The following is a 20,025-nucleotide window of genomic DNA, read 5'->3' as shown; positions in this document are numbered from 1 at the left end:
TTTTATGTTTCAAATTTCTCTGGAAAGGAAAGTTGTCAGAAGCATAAGAACAAATGGAGAAAAGATCAAAGATAAGATTAGGTAGAAATTAAGAAAAATGAGAAGTAAATAAGAATATTAAGAAGATTCTTTAGCAAAGACCAGGAGTATTAACAAGAGAGTTGTTCTCATCTGACAAATGTGTAGTGTTTCTTTAAATAAGTTATAAGACCTGTGTAAAATGCTTTGTATTTCAGGCAGTCCAGACATTTTGAAAATAATAGTACTTTTTTGTGTATCATTCTTTAGTCAGAACTCTTTCTCCTAAGTGATTAATCCATGATGAAAAAATTCTTCCCATTTTTCAACTGTCTGTCTTCTCAGGCGTGTTTTCTGCTCTGACTGGGGGTCTTTTCCACAGATGTGCACACAAAAGAGGGTGACACTCTTCATTATCAGTGCCGATGAGGGCTTCCTGGAATGACTGAAGCTATGGGTCACAGTTTTGTATACCACAAGCTGTGCTTTGGGGACCCTACCATATGTTCCTTAGCATCATCATTACCTTTTCAGTCCAATTTTGCTGTAAATGCTAACCTGAATTTTGCACAAAACTTTTAGAAGCATAAATTTTTAGTTTCTTTCATCTCTTTTATCCATTTGTCTTCAAATGTAAGTTCCTTATCTTCAAAATCATTTTTGAAAGTGTTCTTTTGTCTGTGGTTATCTCCAAAGCTACAACTGAAGTCAACTTCCTAGTTCTGGAACTTCTATCATCTGGTGGCCTTGGTTGGGCTCTTCATAGGAAAGGTCTGGGAGATAACCAGGTTCGTTGTTATCTATATAAATTATTGAGCACCTCACTTGAAAGAACTAGGGGCATATGGACTACTTCTTCAAGCAATATAAGGAAAGCTTACCTACCTCAAAGTGGCTTTGTTGTCCACTGTATTCAGGTAATGTTTGTTTAAAAACTTTCATTGTACCCAAGAAGGAACATATAATGAGCAAGAATAAAAACATTTCAATTAGTTTGGAGTAAAAAATTCAATATTGATTGATACCTTATAGCTGATGAGAAGCTTCACAGCTATATAGACTTTCTCAAAATATATTTTATAACATCTCTTTTCAGCTCCTTCCATGCTTTCAAATATTTCTCTGCAGAATTCTAGTGTTCCAGCTGAAGACACTGAGTACCAAGTTCAAGGAATAAAAAGGTGGGTGTTCATTCATTCTACAAACAAACATGTATAGAACACCTTGTGTGTCCAGGTAGTGTGGTAGGAACCTAGGTTTCTGTGAGGAGCAAAATAGTCTAGATCTTTTGCTCTCTTGGACCTTGGATTTCAGTTAGGTAGATAGTTTGCAATGATATTGGTGACATATCACATACAAAGCACTTACTGCAGCATCTAGCATGTGGTAAGTTACTATTTATCGTGGATGCTGTTGTCAGATGTGTGTAGCTGGAGTGTCCTTTTGCACATTCACTGGGTTGCCTTTGGAGATTGGGCTTCCTGCAGCTGTGCTTGTAGATAAGGTCACTATATTCATCAACTTCAGAAAGCATCTTGATGTCTGACATCAGGGAAACCTGTTTTGTAGATGTCCTTGTCCGCCTGTGTGCCCTGAATTTGAACTGAAGGTGGCATTTCCAGTCATCGTTTTCTGTTGTCCAGCAGCTACATTGCTATCTTGTAGAATGTATCAGTAACACTTTTTTTCTTCCCTCATTTCCTCCATCAGTAGTATGCTATGTTGACACAAGATACAGCATATCAATCATTTCTGGTAGGAATTCAATTGCAGTTTTTGTGAGTGATGAAAATGATTACCCGGTTGATAAAGAATTTACTATTGACAATCTGATATGACAGTTGTCTCATTTGGTAGTAGGTTTTAATTAAACCTGAAAGATAACAGAGATACCAGGATGAGTCATAATGGAGGTCTGGAGTTTATTTATAGATCTGAATGTCTGGTCAAATCTTTTTCACTCTGGGAAGTATCTACGGAGCTAGATGAGAAAATAGCAACTTTCTAGAACACAGACTACAACCCATATATTTCTTTGGTATTAATGTTGTTATTAAGAATAATACCTCTAGTAGGATTTATTGGATTTTTTAACTTTCATCTCAGTCATTTAATTTTGTTAATTTATTTGTTCAATTAATAAAATACATTTATGTACTTTTTTATATTTTGAACCAGTTCTTTCTGGAGTTTTGCCTTCACTGGACTTTAATTTCAAAAACACATGAGGATCATTATAGGACCTTTCAATTTCATATAGCCAAGGAGGGACAATTTAATAAGTTTTTATCTATTCGCATTATCATTGCGAAGGGCATGATCATAACATAGAGGACATATCTATCAATGGCAATTTTTATTAAAAATTTTCTAAATTATCCATATTTTTTCTCATTTTCTAGGTATCCTGGGGTACATAGTCACAGCTTGGTACTAGTCAGCTGTTACTCTTTAGTGGTTTCATATGAACACGTACTGTGCCTTCCAAACATGCTTTGTGAGGGCCAATACCTCCACAAATGTCCCTCAACCTCCCTACCTGGACATATCTGTGCTGAGCTGAGAAGAAAGGCTAAAATAGATTGTAATAGTTTATAATTCCCTGTGAAAGTATTCTACTAATGAGGGCTGTGTGAAATTAGAGAGGATTCTATGTATCAGTAAGTTGTATGTCACAGAGGCTGAATTATATGTCAGGATTGTGAAAAATATTTTTCTTAATCTGAATTCTCTAGAAAAAAAGATGTGGAGGCAATGGTTAAAGTGTTAATTCCTTATTTGAGAAATAGTCGAGAGCAGGGGTGAAAAGGCCAATGAGAAAGGCCACGGGGCAATGACACTAAATAAAGAGACAGCGGGGCTCATAGCCATGACTCATGTTTGCCTAAGGGGTTCTTCAGGACGGGCTTTAAGGGGAAACTGCTTGGATGAGCAAAGACTACAGGATTTAGAGGTCAACAATGGTTCTATATCTTGATAATTCCTTTGATTTTCTGGGTTTTATCATCTAGCACATTTAAAGGCAGTCTCAAATTTCATGGCTTGTGTGTGGTGTTTTGTTCAAGTCTGGAAGTGGTGTGAAGAACCAATCTATGTCTAGGTGGCAGCAGAGGGAATGGCATCAGCCATGTTGCTTTGAGGTGGCCGCAGTGGGAAGGAGCTAGGTCTCCAGGGCAGGTGGCTGTTGGCCTCAGGTGGAGGAACCTTGAGGGCAGAAACAGGGCTGAGGTAGACAGTGCTGCTGAGGCTCCTAGAGAGGTGGCTCTGAGGAAACCTGAGAGGCGTATCAAAATGTGTCTAAATAACATTCAGATTTAGAGAACTGAACTAAACCAATGTTTTCCTATGCTTTTAACAAGTGTCCTTGTGATATACAAGATGATTTTAATAACTATTAAACATTACTTGTTTATTTTAATGTATGTTAGGATAAATATATATACTATTTTCAATAAAATCCAAGTTCTCTTTTGAACCTAAAGTCTTAAAACTAAAATTAGGATCAATTTAAAGAAAAATATTAAGCAAATGAAAGTACAGATTGTATGCAGACACGACAAACATTGCTGTATAAAGATTAAAGTTTTTATTTTTTAAAGATTTATTTATTCAAAAGTCAGAGTTAACACAGAGAGAGGAGAGGCAGAGACAGAGAGAGAAGTCTTCTATCTGCTGGTTCACTCCCCAATTGGTCACAACGGCCGGAGCTGTGCCAATCTGAAGCCAGGAACCAGGAGCTTCTTCTGGTTCTCCCATGTGGGTGCAGGAGCCCAAGGACTTGGGCCATCTTCTACTGCTTTCCCAGGCCATAGCAGAGAGCTGGATCGGAAGTGGAGCAGCCAGGTCGCGAACTGGCACCCATATGGGATGCCGGCGCTTCAGGCCAGGGCATTAACCTGCTGCACCACAGAGCTGGCCCCTAAAGATTGAAGTTTAACAATAGTGGGGCAGAAGGTTCTTCCAACTTCAGTTTCTATGATTGGATGAATGCCTCTATCCTAGTTGTAATCAGAGCTGCACAGATGTCATAAACACAGGATCGCAGTTCTCCAGTATTTGAATGCTATGTTGGATTTGATTTTAAAGCACTATACCTTTTCTCAATAAAGTTCTGCTAACCTCCCAGTTTGGTTATATAGTACTCTTTTTTCGTTTCATTAAGTATTTATATTTTCCAGTCCCTTAAAGTGGGAAAAAGTAAGCCTGATAGTGATTTGTATGGGTGCTTGTTCCCTCTCTCCATGCTGAAGCGTTCCCACAGGCCAAGATGATTCGTCTTCATCCTTCATTAGGGCATGTTAGTCACTGGAGTGGTTTATGGGCAAATAGAGTTGCTGGCCTTGCAGATTCTGTTTGGGGTGGTACTGAATCAACCGTGCTCTTGATGTACAGATAAATCATGCCTCAGATTCTCTTGGTTGAATCTGTGTTAATTTCTAGAACCAACTGTCAAAGAGATGAAAACCGCATCAGCAAGGCATGCTGGTGTGTGGTCACATTAATTCTGATGGTTTCCCGTTAGATAACCTTACCTTTCACACATACATCAAATGAAAAATTAAGACATTTTATGCTTCTCAGCAAAGTAAATGCAAAAATGTATGGAAATATTAGGGTATATCTTTGATGATAGACTTTTACAACTCTTTTTAAGAGAGTAATCTGGATGCAGAACAACACTGCCAGGATGGGGCTGTTAAAAATCAATAATGACTGGATCTGGGGCGTATCTGCCAAACTGTATACTTCCATATAGACTATAGCCAGTGGTTCTCAACCCTCAGTTTTATTGAGTTTTATATGCATATGAAAATTTTATATATTTAAGGGTACAACATGTTATACATGTACATTGTGATATGATATACCTGTGTATGTTAAAATATATACATACTGTGAAATGATTAACACAATCAAACTAATTAACATACCCATCACTTCATCTACCATTTAAAAAGCATTTTATTTAAAAAAGTGCTTAATATAATATTTGCACATTTTTATGGGGCTTAGTGTAATATTCCAACTCATATAGACAGTGCAAAATAATCAAAGCAGACAGTTCGCCTTTCTATTTCCCAGTATTTTCTTTGTATTTGAAGTCTGCTAGCTCCTCTTTTTTAGTTCTTTCCAAGCATATAATGCTTTATTTTGAGTGTACTCTTCCCACTGTGCCGTGGGATGCAGTTACTGCTATTTGATTGTCTAGATATTTTTTTAAAATTTGAAAGTGAGAAGGACAGAGGGAGATCTTCTATCTCCTGGTTCACTCCCCCAAAGCCTTTAACAGGCAAGGTTGAGCCAGGCAGAAGCCAGGAGCTGGGAACTCAACTTGGGTTTCCCACATGGGCGGTGGGCACTCAACTTCATGAACAATCACCTGCTGTCTCCCAGGGGGTGTGTTAGCAAGAATCTGGGATGGAGAGTGGAGCCAGAATTTGAATCCAGGCACTTTGAGCTGGGATGTGTGCATCCTAAGTGGCTGCTGAATTGCTGTGCCAAACAGTCACCCTCAGTGTTTGGGTGTGCATCTGTGTGTGGAGAATGCTTAAGATCTACTCTCTTAGCAAATTTCAGATACATAATACATTGTTGTTAACTGTAGTCATCAAGTCACACATTGGGTCTCTAGTAGGTACTCTGTATAACTGAAATATTGTACCCTTTATTAGTACAGAGTACTAATACAGTACAATTAGTATTATTGGCCTGCTATAAAATATACCAGTTTATACTCTCATCAGCAGTGAAGTAAAATGATCTTTTTCCCATATTTTTTTGTTTTTGTTTATGACAAGGTGATAAAATTTATTTGAAAGGGGAGGAAAATGCACACACAAGTACACACACACACACACACACACACACATACACGGGCATTGGTCAGGAGTAGAGCGGGCCGAGAAGGGAGAAAGATGAATGGGGTAAGTATGGAGATGGTGCCTCAGCACCCTGTCTCATGCTCATTTGCAGAGACAGCTCCACATCCTTACTAGCTCTTATTATCTTTTATCTTTTTTTTGCATTTTATTATTTTCATGGTTCTTTTTATTGACATATACTAATTGTACGTATTTATGGAATACAGTGTGATAATTTTATACATGTATACAATGTGCAATGATTAAATCAGCATCTCTATCTCTTTAAATATTCTTTCATCTTATAAAAATAATTCTAACAGATATGAGGTGACAGCTCATTGTGAGTGTGATTTGCATCTCCTTGATGCTTCATGGTGTTGACTCACTTTCTATATACTTGTTGACAATTTGTTTGTCTTTAAAGACAATGTCTATTCAGACCCTTGAGTTTTTTTATATATATTTTGGACATTAATCCCTTTTTGGACATATAATTTGCAAATATTTTCTCCCATTCTGTAGGCTGTCTTTGTACTTTGTTGATTATTTCCTTTGCTGTACAGAAGTTTTTTAGTTTGGTACAATCCCACTTGTGTGTTTTATTTTATTTTGTTGTTGATGATTTTGTGGTCATATCTGAAAAGTAATTGCTAATATTAATGTCAAGACTTTCACTTTGTTTCCTTCTAGTAGTTTTACGTTTTCAAATCTTATGTTTAAATCTTCAATCTAGTTTGGGTTGATATTCTGTGTATGGTGAAAGATAGAGTCCAATTTACTTTATTTTTTTTTAAAAGATTTATTTATTTATTCCAGAGGCAGAGTTATAGACAGAGGGAGAGACAGGTCATCCATCTGCTGGTTCATTCCCCAAATGGCCATATTGGCTGGAGCTGGGCCAATCAGCAGCCAGGAGCCAAGAACCTCCTCCAGGTCTCTCACATGGGTGTAGGGGTCTAAGCACTTGAGCCATCTTCCACTGATTTCCCAGGCCACCTGCAGAGAGCTGGATCAGAAGAGGCAGCAGCAACTGGAACCAGTGCCCATATGGGATGCTGGCATTGCAGGCGAGACTTAACCTACTGTGCCACAGCACCAGCCCCTCCAGTGTACTTCTTTTGCCTGTGAATACCCAATTTTCTTAGCAAATGTATTGATGAGATTACCCTTTCCCCATTGTTCATTGTTGACAGTTTTGTCAAACATTAGTTGATTGCAGATCTGTGAGTTTATTTCTGGCCTCGCTCTTTTCTTCTTGTCTGTTTTTGTGCCAGTACCGAGCTATCTTGGTAACTGCAGATTTATACCAACAGGTTTTTGTTGTTCCTTCTGAGGTCCTATATGCTTTCTCTAGTGACTAGAAGTTAAATTCTCTCAGAGTTGTTTTATAACCTGTAAATATTGCCTCTTAAGCTCAGCACACATCTTTTATTCAAAGCAAACCATAATGGTACACACTGTAGAGAATATTTGTGGTACAAAGATCTCTCTAAAGAATTTTATTTTTTTAAAGATTTATTTATTTATTTGAAGAGCAAAGTGAGAGAGAGAGAATTGAGAGATTGATGGATCGATTCATCCATCCATCCCCTGGTTTACTCTCCAAATGGCTGCAATAGTTGGGGTTGGGCCAAGTAGAAGCCCAGAGCCAGGAATTCCATTTTGGATTTCCCACATGGTTGGCAGGACCCAAAGTACGTGGGCCGTCACCTGCTTCCCCAGGTACATTAGTGGTAGCTGGATTGGAAGCAGAGCGACCACGACTTGAATCGACACTCTGATAGGGCATGTCTGCACCACAGGCAGAAGCTTAACCCATGGCACCAGCACGCTGTCCCAGTTCATTGTATGTTTGAACTCCAAAACTTCTGTTTTCTTCTTCTTCTATGATTTCTATTTCTTTGTTGAACTTTAAAATTTCATTCATATATTAAAAATATGTTTTGAGTTATCTGCTTTCTGCTATAACTCACAGAGCTTCCTTGAATAATTATTTTTAACTCTTTGTCAGGAAATTTGTAAATCTATTTCTTTGGGCTTAGTTACTGGAAAATTGTGATGATCCTTTGGTGATGTCATGTTTCCTTGATTTTTCATGTTTTTTTGAAATTTTGTGTTACCGTCTTTGAAGAAGCAGTCTTTACTGACTGGCTTTGGGAGAGAAATAATGTCACCAGTCATCCTGAGCAGGATTTGGGGGATTTTCCAAAACATTTCTGTGGCTATTCTCACTCCATTAATCTTACTGTCTCTTGAGTGGAGGCGGGGGAGTGGTAGATCTTAGGATAGTTTACTTGTCTTCATCCTACAAATCTGGGCTGGTTGTTGAGTGCCTCCCCTTTATTTTCTCTAGCACAGTGACCTGATATGTTCAAGACAAGCACCTTCTCCCAACCAAGCAGATTCAACTGTAATGTTTGTATTTGTTCATGTACAATATAAGCATATAGGTAAAGCCTTATGGGTTCTTATAACAGGATGCCAGATACTTTCCTTTTATGATACTAGGTTAATGACTAATCTAGATTTCGGCTTGGTTAATGCAGTACTTCTCAAAGTATGGTTTTTAGTCCAACTGTACCAGCATCTCCTAGAGATGTTTATTAAACTTCACTCTATTTCTGCATGTTTGACTTAAAATCTGCCATTCTAAGAATATTTTAGGCTATCCAACAAACTGTGAAGCAAAGTAGTATGTTAGGAATTTTATTGCAGATTGATCTCAGGTATAGCATGTATATAGGAGCAAGTTAAGCAAAATTGGATACTATAACAAAAACCTCGGTCAATCCTGTAGAGAATTCTGGAGATGGGGCCCTTCAGTATTACCCTAAGTTGAGGTAAGAGATCAGGATTATTTTTTATTCTTGCATTGAGTAATAATTAACTATGGATTGTGGAATAGGTAAGACTGGATGAGGCAGTTTCATTTCACTGAGTACCTTGGTCTACAGCAATAAATATAGCCCATTGTTTGCACTAGTTGGAGATACTTGTTTCAGTCAGCATGTTCATTGCATTTAGTAAAAACCAAATGTTCCAGGTTTCTTTTTTTCTCTAAAATATAATTAATATTTATTTTTGAGTGTTATTTTTATTTATTTGAAAGGTGGAGTGATGTATAAGGAGAGAGAATCTTCCATTTGTTGGTTTACTTCCCAAATGGTTGCAATGGCTGGGGCTGGGACTGGGCTAGACCTAAGCCAGGAGCCTGGAATTCCATCTAGGTCTCCCATGTGGGTGACAGGAGCCCAAGTTCTCAGGCCATCTTCCATTGTTTTACCAGGTGCATTTTCAGGGAGCTGGATCAGACAAGAGCAGCTGGGGCTTTAAACCCATGCTCTGATATGGGATGCCAACATTGCAGGTGGTGGCTTAACACTCTCAACTATAACACCAGTCCCTGTTCCAGGCTTCCCACTGGTCTGTTTGCAGGGGAAGCTTATAAGAGGAAAGTTAGTGTGATGAATTAGAATCCCAGTTATCTGCTCTTACAATCCAATCCAGATTCCTCTTGCCTGAGTTAGTATTTCTGTTGGAGGATTGCTTGGTTGACTGAAATTCACAGCCCTAAGGGTGTGTGTCTCTGGTAAGTATGCTTATTTCAAGTTATGGTTGTTGCTGTTATTGATTAATACAACCATTGGAAAGGAAAGTTCCAATATTACCTGATGTATCAGTTGGGTGTCAAATGTGTTCTTCCTGAGATCATTATGTAATAGCAAACCTAAGGATCAGGTTTGCTTCTGCAGATACAATTCCTCTTTTCCTTGTTATCCATTCTTTGAGAGGTTTAAAATAAAGTAATTGTGCATTAGCCTTTGCTTAGAGTTTAATGAGATTTTTACCATGCTCTCTTTTCAAAGCTTCTGGGAAACCAGGTCTTTTGGAATTAGATATCTTCAAAACTGTAGGTCAAGATATGAGGATACTTCTTTATCTTTTGGAGTTCTGACGTGTATATTCTGCTTAGTGGGGATACAATAACAAATAACGATCAATTACTTAGGGTGTATATCTCCCTCTAGAGAGTGACATCTTTCAGGTTGTCATCTGCAAGCTGGCGTCTCACCTGCACTTTTAAAAAGCTCTTCTATTACTCTCAGGCTTAACGCTTAGGCAATATGGAAGTAAAAGAACAAGTTTATACCATTAACATGTGCCCACTACTATGCTTTCTTAGTTTCAAAGTGGGTACTTTAGCGTAAGGCAATATATTGGTCGTTCTAACAATCTTTAATTGTACTTATGATGTTGCTGGCTGGCTGAGGTTCTGTAGGCAGAATAGGCAAAGTCATAACAGCAGTATATGTCATTTACATTCAAGATGAAGCATTGCTCCTTACAGGGTGATAAGGGTCCAATGTAATCAACCTGCAAGTAAGAGACTGGTTTGTTTCCATAAGGGATGGTGTTGTATTAGGGTCTTAAGTGATAGGTTCTGTTTCTCACAAGATGGACAGTTAGCAGTTTCCAAAGCTAGATCATACTTCGGTGAAAGGGAAATCATGTCACTGATTGCACAGTCTTTAATATCCCCATCCCTTTAACAACAGCAGTGGAGTAGCTAATGATTTGGCTGATATCTATTTGTTTTAGTTATTTGGTGTTCTTGATTGCTGTGTTTTTCAAAGTGGATGCTCTCCAGTTGGCACTACCATGAAATTAAATGATCGTAACATTTTTTGTGCCCAATTCATGTTCACCCACAAGCCCTACCTGAGACCACTTCTCCATGATTCTCAAATCTTTCTCCTTTTGGGCCCCTGAACAACCAGTTAAGCTATTCACCATTGCTCATGAGTTCATGTATGTTATTACCTTGACCTAATTTCTTCCAAGAAAGTAGTTGACTAGGTACATCCTCAGAGCCTTGAAAGAAGCCCACCTACTGCCATCTCTAAGGCCACATCTGAATGGGATGTAATATATCATCTGTCCATCTGAAGCTTGTGCGTACATACCGAAGCGACCTATTTGTGAACCACGCTCAGACTTTTTCCTTTTCCATCAGCTGGTGATGCAGGATTCTTCCACATCTTCATCCCCACAGCAGTAGGTATGAGCTGTTGGAGAGGTACAAACATAACAGAAGTAAGTGGTGTGGAAGTCTATACCATTTGATGTGCTACTTACTGGCACCCTCTGGTCCTATTTATGTCAATTCTAAATGAATTGTTCCCTTTAATGGTGTACTGCTATTGTATCTGTCTATAAGTTGATGTTTCTAACTGAGCACAACTTATAATGGGCTGCCCTACCAACATGAGCTCTTAATTTCCCAAGGCCAGGTACTAGGGACTGGTAACATCTCAGATGTTTCTGGGAAGTGTATGTTTCTCTGTTGCAGATAGTTTGGCCTTGCACCAGATCCCTTGAGGATCTATATTGTGATTCTTTTGTCAGATCTTGCCATAAGCTTTACATAGCATATTTTATTATTATATATACCTCTAGTGCCATGGGATCTGACATGAATTGTGTCCCAAAGTAGCAGGACTGTTTTCACTCTAGCCAGGATGTGAGCTATTTATTGCCCTGAGCTCAATTTGAAGCTATGTGTTTGTTGGCAAATGCATTAGAACAGTTTTTCCAAGTGTGGAATATGCTGTTTTTCAGGATATACAGAGGCCTGCCTCGTGACTGAGCATTGATGCAATACCTGTCTGATAATGGGAGTTATGAAATGTAATAATTTCTCCTTTATTCTTGAAAGAATGTCCCAGCAAGTCCCATACCACAGGAGCTCTAAAAACTTCATGTGTGACACAGGCCCTTAAAACTTCATACAGTTTACCATCTTCACTCTGAGGTAAATACATTATCAAGGTCTCCATCATACTGGTTACATCTTGATCGATAATTATAATCCTAGATGATGCACCAATTAAATGCTCTGTAGAGGGGCTAGCATTGTGTTGTAGTGGGACACCAGCATCCCATGTGGGCACCCGATTCCTGGCTGCTGCACTTCCTATCCAGCTCCCTGTGGCTGATGGCATAAGACAGTAGAAAGTGGCCTGAGTGCTTGGGTCCCTGTGCTCACAGGGAGAGCTAGATAAAGCTCCTGGCTTCTGGTTTTGGTCTGGCCTTGCTGGCTAGCACTGGCCATTGTGGGGTGAACCAACAGTCAAATAATAAATAAATCTTTTTTTTTTTTTTAAAGTTCTGTGGAATGTCCAAATAGTCCAGGTTCCTTTTAATTATATTTTGACGGAAGATGGGGAAATTAACGTAGCCCTTCAATAGCACCATAATGTGTATTATTCATCTCATGAGAATATAGAGTGCTTATAATCCTCCTTTTTTGAAAGGAATGCAAAAGATTGCTTTTGCCCGATTCAAGATGACATACAATGTCACTAGGGCTGTGCAGATTTGCTGTAGCAGAAATATCACATTTGGCAAAGCAGTTATATTTGTACTACTACCTGTTCAGTTTGCATTAAGTTACTGTCATTTGCTAGCATCTAAGGGTATGACCTTGAGTCAGGTAACTTCCTTTGGCTGAAAGAATGCCTGGAGAGTTGCTTAGCTGTGAGTCATCAACAGCCAACACTCCTAGCAGCTGGAAGATTGAGTGTGGACATTCTGAAGATAGGATTCTGGAAACACACTAAAACTGCAGGGGCGTGAGAGTCTATGCCTCATGGAGGGTGCCCTGTATTTCTCAGTTGTGACTTTAAAATCTTTTTCCATTGCACTATAGGAAAATATTTAGCTTTGGTTTTTAACTCCGTTTTGCTTTATTTTAGTCATTACATTGTGTCTTTTTTTTTTTTTTTTTTTTTTTTTACAGGCAGAGTGGACAGTGAGAGAGAGAGACAGAGAGGAAGGTCCTCCTATGCCGTTGGTCCAACCTCCAATGGCCACCGCGGCTGGCGCGCTGCGGCCAGCCCACTGCGCTGATCCGAAGGCAGGAGCCAGGTGCTTCTCCTGGTCTCCCATGGGGTGCAGGGCCCAAGCACTTGGGCCATCCTCCACTACACTCCCAGGCCATAGCAGAGAGCTGGCCTGGAAGAGGGGCAACCGGGACAAATCCGGCACCCCAACTGGGACTAGAACCCAGTGTTGCCGGCGCCGCAAGGCAGAGAATTAGCCTAGTGAGCCGCAGCGCCGGCCATACACTGTGTCTTTGTATTTTTTAAAAACTATTAAATTGCCTTTTAAGAACTAATTTTGTTTCAAATATCAGTCATAGCTTTTATTCACTAGAATTTTTCAGTGGCTAAAGCATGAGTTAAACATATAGTCAAATTGAATCTCGCTCTACACACACACACACACACCAAATCTAAATAAGAATGCTTCATATACCATCCCACTATATTTACAATCTATTACTTTTGCAAATCACACCCAGTTTAAATGAAACAAAGTTTGAGGATTTAAAAATGTAAGACCTTTTCCAGGTTGTAGGTATCAGTTATTATGTATGATAGTTTAAATGTAGTTACTGTCAACTAGAGCTTGTGAAAGGAGCAACTCAACATAGCACATTTGGACTACATGGTACTACTTGCATACCTATTGCACCTAGATTTTCTGGCATATGTACTCTAGCTATAACTCTACTTTTTTTCTCTTGTCCAATCAAAGTGACTTTTTAAAAGGCAAGTAAGCAACAACAAAAGACATTCGTTTGGAATTAACCTTGAATAATTTTCTAACAAGTATAAAAATAATCAACTAGTGAAAATCAGCTATTTTCAAACTTCTTAAATTATCAGTAGTAATATATTAGTTGTAGTGTGGTACATGACTGATTAGAACATACCAAAGTGAGGAAATACTCCATCTGAAAATTACTGCTTTAGGGGTAATTTTGAAAATTTGGATTTGTATCCGAATCACATGGAATCCTGAAATAATTTTGACTGCATACCCCTTCTGTTTTATTTAAATCAAGATATAGAATAGTTTTATCAACCCTCCAAATTTCCTCATGACCCTTTGTAGTCAACTCCTTACATACTCAGAATGTGGCAAACACGGATTTGGTGTCTGATCTTGTGGTTTTGCCTTTTACAGAATGCCATATATAAGATGCCACAAATGTACAGACTCTTGAATCTGATTTCCCTTGCTTAACACATTTGAGATTCATCCAGCTTGTTGCATATAGCGATAGTTCATATCTTTCTCTCTGTTTTTCTCACTGAGGATTATCTATCATATGGATGCATCACACTTTGTCTACTCGCTGGCTGAAGGACACTAGGGTTGTTTCCAGGTTTTGATGATTATGAGTAAAGCTGCTATAAACACCTGGGTATAGGACTATTTTCTGAATATATGTTTTTATTAAATAATACATTTGGATGGGATTGCTGTGTTATATGGTAATAACATACTTTTATTTTTTAAAAAGACTGCCCAACTATTTTCCAAAGTGGCTATGCCATTTTGCAACCTGCCCCTGGCTCCTGTTAGAGTTCTACTTGCTATGTGTCTTTGTTGTCACGTAGTAATGTCAATATTTTAATGTTACCAGCTCCAAGAGGTGTACAGTGGCATCTCACTGAGTTTAATTTGTATCATATTACAAATAATGTTTTGATGCAAAGTTATGGTTGAGAACCTGATTCTGAACCCTTGTTCTGCCACTTTCTACTTAAATCTCCTAAAATAGATAGCTTGATCTCTCTGAACTTAAGTTTTCTCCCAGACAAAAGTATTCTCTATCTTATAAGACTGATATTCAGTTAAATGTGAGAATGTGTGCAATAGACTGTGTGACCTGTAGGTGTGGGTATTTATGAATCTTCTCAATCAATTTATTCTCAAAATTCCATATTTTTTAAAACTTTTATTTAATAAATATAAATTTCTGAAGTACAACTTTTGGATTATAGTGGCTTTTCCCCCCATAACCACCCTCCCACCCACAACCATCCTATCTCCCACTCCCTTTCCCATCCCATTCTTCATCATAATTCATTTTCAATCATATTTATATGCAGAAGATCAACTTAATATATACTAAGGAAAGATTTCAACAGACTGCACCCACACAGATACACGAAGTGTAAAGTACTGAGTAGTAGTTTTACCATTAATTTGCATAGTATAACACATTAAGGACAGAGATCCTACATGGGGAGTAGGTGCACAGTGACTCCCGTTGTTGATTTAACAATTGACGCACTTATTTATGATGTCAGTGATCAACTGAGGCTCTTGTCATGAGCTGCCAAGGCTATGGAAGCCTCTTGAATTCGCCAACTCTGATCTTATTTAGACAAGGCATTGGAAGTTCTCTCCTCCCTTCAGAGAAAGGTACCTCTTTATTTGATGGCCCATTCTTTCCACTGTGATCTCACTCACAGAGATCTTTCACTTAGGTCATTTTTTTTTTTTTTGCCAGTGTCTTGGCTTTCCATGCCTGAAATACTCTCATGGGCTCTTCAGCCAGATCCAAATGCCTTAAGGGCTGATTCTGAGGCCAGAGTGCTGTTTAGGACATCTGCCATTCTATGAGTCTACTGTGTATTCCACTTCCCCTGTTGGATCATTCTCTCCTTTTTAATTCTATTATTATTATTAGCAGACACTAGCCTTGTTTATGTGATCCCTTTGACACTTAATCCTATCATTATGATCAATTATGTACTGAAACTGATCACTTTGACTAGTGAGATGGCATTGGTACATGCCACCTTGATGGGATTGAATTGGAATCTAATGGCATGTTTGAGCATGTGCCGAACTGTACATCTCCTCCCTCTCTTATTCCCACTCTTGTATTTAACAGGGATCCCTTTTCAGTTAAATTTAAATGACTAAGAATAATTGTGTGTTAATTAAAGAGTTCAACCAATGGTATTAAGTAGGACAAAAAAATACTAAGAGGAATAAAGTAGTAAGCTATTCCTCAACAGTCAGGACAAGGGCTGATCAATAAAAAAAGCATCTTCAGATATTGTGAAATACATTAAACCCAAGTAGACACGATCAGTCTTTCAGTTATATCCTGATAAGTTTTCCAAGTCACTAGTTACATAGATACGTGTTACCCAACAGACCCCCAGAGTTTCAAGCATAAGAGAAAGCACTAGTGGCCAATATAAAGTGAGTGCATATTTTACCTGGAGCATTCCATGTTCTCTCTTCTTGTCTTGCTGGATAAGGAAAGATGCATTAATGGCACCAATTACAAAGTGTGGATTTGATTTATAGTTCTTTGTTACTTTCTCTGGCAGTCACCATGCAGTAGGAAAATCCACACACAGCAATCTAAAGACAATTTAGACTGAAATGGTTCTGTGCAATTTAGGCATTTAATTAGGGGTTTTAAAGCTTAATTAAAAAGTTAAATCATTTGTCTTTATTTCTGAAACAATGCTATTGTAGATGGTTCAATTATGTAAAATAAAACATAATAAGATATGTATATCCTTGTCTGAAGTTATAGCATCATTCACACATAACAGCACAGCCTCATAAAATGTATTTGAGAAGTTAGAACAAAATTGAAATATAGAGCCATTAAATATGCTATTGAAAGTAACTTCTGGTCTGTGAAGTTGTTTTTCTCTCATTTGTTTCATGATCCTTGCAAGATATGAGTTTTTTCCTTCAAAAATGTAAATTATGAGAAAAAGGAGTTACCTTCAATTTCATCCCAAATGAGCTTGTGTGCACTCACACACACACAAACTGGAATTACAACTTCTCATCCATCTTTACGTATTTATAACTAGGAAGGGAGCTGCACTGCTTGTGCCAGAGTAATGAGAAACTTTCTTGAGTTACACAAATGTACTTTTTAATTTTAAAGCACTTTTTGCTCATTTTATTTGAAAGGCAGAGAGGCAGACAGAGAATGATCTTCCTTCTGCTGGTTCACTCCCAGATGCCTACAACAGCCAGGAATGGGTCAGGTAAAAGCCAGGAGCCTGGAACTCAATCTGTCTCTTATGTTCTTTTTTTTTTTTTTTTTTTTTTTGACAGTGAGAGAGAGAGAGACAGAGAGAAAGGTCTTCCTTTGCCGTTGGTTCACCCTCCAATGGCTGCCGCTGCAGCTGGTGCACCGCGCTGATCCGATGGCAGGAGCCAGGATCCAGGTGCTTTTCCTGGTCTCCCATGGGGTGCAGGGCCCAAGCACCTGGGCCATCCTCCACTGCACTCCCTGGCCATAGCAGAGAGCTGGCCTGGAAGAGGGGCAACCGGGACAGAATCCGGCGCCCCGACCGGGACTAGAACCCGGTGTGCCGGCGCTGCAAGGTGGAGGATTAGCCTATTGAGCCACGGCGCCGGACCCTCTTATGTTCTTAATAAGGACCTAAGTACTTGAACCATCATCTGCTGCCTCCCAGGATGCATATTAGTAGGAAGCTGGATCAGAAGTGGAGTTGCAGGTATCCAAGTGGTAAACTAATTACTGTGTTAAAGCACCTGCCCTGTACTTCCTAATTTTCAGAATCTATGCTTAGGCGTCTATGTTAGTCAGGGTTCTCCAGAGAAACAGAACCAATAGGATATAGATGTAGATACATATCCCTAGGAAGATATTTCTTATAAGATATGCAACTGTGGAGCTAGTGTTGTGGCATGGTGGGTTAAGTTGCTACCTGTGACTTCGGCATCTCATATGGGAGTTGATTCAAGTCCATGCTACTTCACTCCTGATCCAACTCCCTGTTAATGTGCCTGGGAAACCCAGATAAAACTCCTGGTTCCTGGTTTTGGCCTGGCCTAGCCCTGACCATTGTGGCTATTTGGGGAGTGAAGCAGTGCATGGAAGATTTCTCTCTCTCTCTCTCTCTAACTCTGACTTTCAAATAAATAAATAAATGTTAAGAACAAAGATAGCAGCTGTGGAGGCTGAGAAGCCCCATGATCTTCCACCTGTAAGCTGGAGATCCAGTAACGCCAGTGATATATTTAGAAGAACTTTGGGCTGAGAGCCCATGGTGCATATGGCAGCTGTAGCCTTGAGAATCAGGAATGCCAAGGGCTGACAGCCAGGCTGAGTATGAATTCAACCTTCTTCCATCCTTTTGTCCTCTTTAGACCCTCAATAGTTTGCATGATACTCAACCATGTTGAGGCTGTCCATATACTTCACTCAATTTACCAATCCAAATGCTGATCTCTTTTAGAAAGTATCTTAGACGTACACTCAGAAATAGTATTTTACCAGCCATCTGGTCATCCTGTGGCCCCATCAAGTTGATACATAAAATTAACCATCTCAGTCTCCCATTAGCCTCATCACCTGGCCTCTCCCGTCACCATGATTTCTAGGTTCTTCCCTCACCTTCAACATGCCCTTGGGATTTGATCTGCTGTTCTTCTGAAAGCTGCCTTGATTTTGTAGAGTGTCTTTTGCCTCAAGACTGGATGTTCAATATGTGAAAAATGCAGACAGGATTAAATGCTTGGATTATAATAATCATGCTATTGCATGAAATTGTGACATACATGAAGATCTGTACTTCTTGAGTGTTGTTGAGCTTGGTAGGTTGTATGATAAGTAAATGATTCTGCCACATTAAACCTGTACAAGTCTTAGTGTGTACCAGATGACAACCTCTACTAGAGAAAGGCTAGATCCAGTCAGGAGTGAGGGCAGTAGAGTGAGATGACTTAGATTGTGTATATGTGTTCAGATATTTGTGCTTCTAAGGCTGTACACCCTCATTCAGTGTCAAATGGCCTGGGTCAGTGGTTCTTACCATTGCATCACATTGTGATCACTTGGGGAATTTTAAAAAACACTCATTTCTATTAAACCAAATTAAACCAAAGTCTCTAGGGTGGAGTCCTCACCCCAGGATTTTTAAATGCTCCCATAGTGAGTCTAATGTGCAGCCAAAGTTGAAAACTACTGGTCTATATTTTCTAGCAACATGGTAGCAAGTGTCCTGCTGTGAGCAAAGAAAATAGTATGAGAATGAGACAAAGTTTAGAAGAATGATACTTTAAGCAGCTAGACAGACTCACTGGAAAGGTATACCGAGGAGTCCAGGGGCCTAAATGATTCAACCCATATGGTATTGTAATATTCTCTAGCACTTCTTGACTGTTAAGGAGTCGGGAAAAATTAACATTTGAGTTATTCAGGTTGAGAATTAGCACTGTTCATGTTTCCCAAACCATGGTGGGCATCATAACCACCCAAGAAGCTTATGAAAGAAACAAATTCCAGGACCCCATTTCCTGTGAAGTTGTTTAAGGAGGTATGGGTGGGCACTCTGTATTTTTCACAAGCACAGCTGGGAAGTGTGGCAGCCAGTCCAGGCTGGAGTTTGGGAACTACTGAAATAGAGTATGGTAAGAATGTCAAAAACCAGCTGATAGATTTTGTGATTATAGTTAAAGCATGGCTTAACTATAAGATCATGAGATATAGCTGGCTAGGGTGACAAAGTCAGGAGGGAATAGAAGAATAGGAAGTAGAAGAGGAAATAAGCAAGTTACAATGGGGGCACAGAGTTGGAAGAAGAGGTGAGGATGAGTTGAGACAATGAGGTGTTCTGGCAAGAAGTGTTTGTCAAGACTGATCAGGTATGGGCATTTGGCCTAACAGGATGCCAAGCTAAGATCCCTTTGTCCTATGTTGGAATACCTGGGTTCAGTTCCAATCTCTGGCTCCCAATCCCAACTTCGTACTGTTGTAGACTCTAGGAGGCAACAGGTGATGACTCAGCTGATTAGGTTCTTGTCACCATGTGAGAGACCTGGCGTGAGTTCCAAGCTCCTGGCTACAGCCCATTGCTGTCCTGCCCTTTGAAGCCATTTCAATCATGAGCCACTGCAGGGGAGCTCTGGCTTTATGATTCTTGAATTAAAAAGGACAGTGGTTAGAGAGGGGATATTTGAGGTGCCTGATCTTGGATTTAATCTCTGTTACATTTTCTTATTTCAGTCACTGACTCAGTGCCTCTACTGCCAGAAATAGAAAAGGAAACCAAGGGAATGTAGAAGGGCACTGTATTCATTTTGTTGTAACAAATACTGCATACTGTTGTAACAAATACTGCAAACAGAGTGGCTTCAACATGAAGTCAACAGAAGTTATTTTCTTACAACTCTGGAGGCTGGCAGTTCAAAACCAGGATGTTAGCAGGGTTGAGTTTTTTCCAAGGCTTTTTCCTTGGCTTGGAAATGGCTGTCTTCTCCCTGTGTCTTCTCTCCC

At 39.3% G+C, this 20,025-nt stretch overlaps 1 long non-coding RNA gene across 1 annotated transcript; it reads right to left on the bottom strand.

Annotated features, from left to right (window-relative positions):
• Window positions 1-1,859: 1,859 nt before the first annotated feature.
• Window positions 1,860-20,025, bottom strand: LOC127491994 (uncharacterized). Its single transcript, XR_007920894.2, has 4 exons — window positions 19,917-20,025; window positions 15,971-16,118; window positions 10,847-10,948; window positions 1,860-1,891 (listed from the first exon to the last, which is right to left on the bottom strand). It is a non-coding gene; the product is annotated as an uncharacterized lncRNA (long non-coding RNA).

This window comes from Oryctolagus cuniculus, chromosome 1, assembly GCF_964237555.1.
Source record: "Oryctolagus cuniculus chromosome 1, mOryCun1.1, whole genome shotgun sequence".
NCBI classification, from domain to species: Eukaryota; Metazoa; Chordata; class Mammalia; order Lagomorpha; family Leporidae; genus Oryctolagus; species Oryctolagus cuniculus.
The sequence above is the reverse complement of the archived record's forward strand: the minus strand, read 5'-3'. Positions and strand labels throughout refer to the sequence as shown.